The sequence below is a fragment of the Carlito syrichta genome, unplaced genomic scaffold (genome assembly GCF_000164805.1).
Source record: "Carlito syrichta isolate Samal-C Ts95f unplaced genomic scaffold, Tarsius_syrichta-2.0.1 Scaffold311437, whole genome shotgun sequence".
NCBI lineage: Eukaryota > Metazoa > Chordata > Mammalia > Primates > Tarsiidae > Carlito > Carlito syrichta.
The window spans coordinates 1999-2791 of NW_007255533.1; positions in this window are offsets into that span (position 1 = coordinate 1999).

Consider the following 793-nt stretch of genomic DNA (forward strand, 5'->3'; position numbering starts at 1 on the left):
TTAGAGTTTATAATACTGAGTGATCTATCACAGAACCAAAGAACTGAGTATCACATGTTGTCACTCAAGAGTGGACCTTGAGCAATTGTGCTAATACTATGAGATAAAGATTGTCAGTGGTGGGAAATTGCCAGGGGGAGGTGGGATGGGCAGTAGTGTGATTCTGCCAAAGAAGCCAGGCACCTCATCAACAAGGGTCCTGGCATAATGAACATTTGTATACTTAACCCTGAATTGTGCCCCATATCTTTAAAATAAAAAAAATCATAATTGTAGATACTTACCTTTATTTTTTTTTTGAGTAGGAGCCTCACTCTGTCGCCCAGACTGGAGTGCAGTGGCCACACCTGGCTACCACAGCCTTGACCTGCTGCGCTCCCGTGATCCTTCTGCCTCAGCCTTCCAAGTATCTTGAAGTACAGGCACACGATACCACACCTGGCTAAGTTTTTGATTTATTGTAGAGATGAGGTCTCACCAGGTTGCCCAGGCAGGTCTCAAACCCACAGGATCAGGCAGTGTACTCACCTCAGCCTCCCAAAGCATGGAATTACAGGCTGAGACACCGAGCCCGGCTGATATTTATCTTGATTACTTTGAATTTTTTATGCTATCTATCCATCTATGGAACCACCATTAAATTTTATGATCTACGTCAGAGGGTGCCTACAGCTGAAAAGAAAAAGATACACAAGCCGGGCTCGGTGGCTCAGCCTGTAATCCCACGTCTTTAGGAGACTGAGGTGAGTGGATTGCCTGAGCCCGCAGGTTCGAGACCCACCTGGGCAGCGAG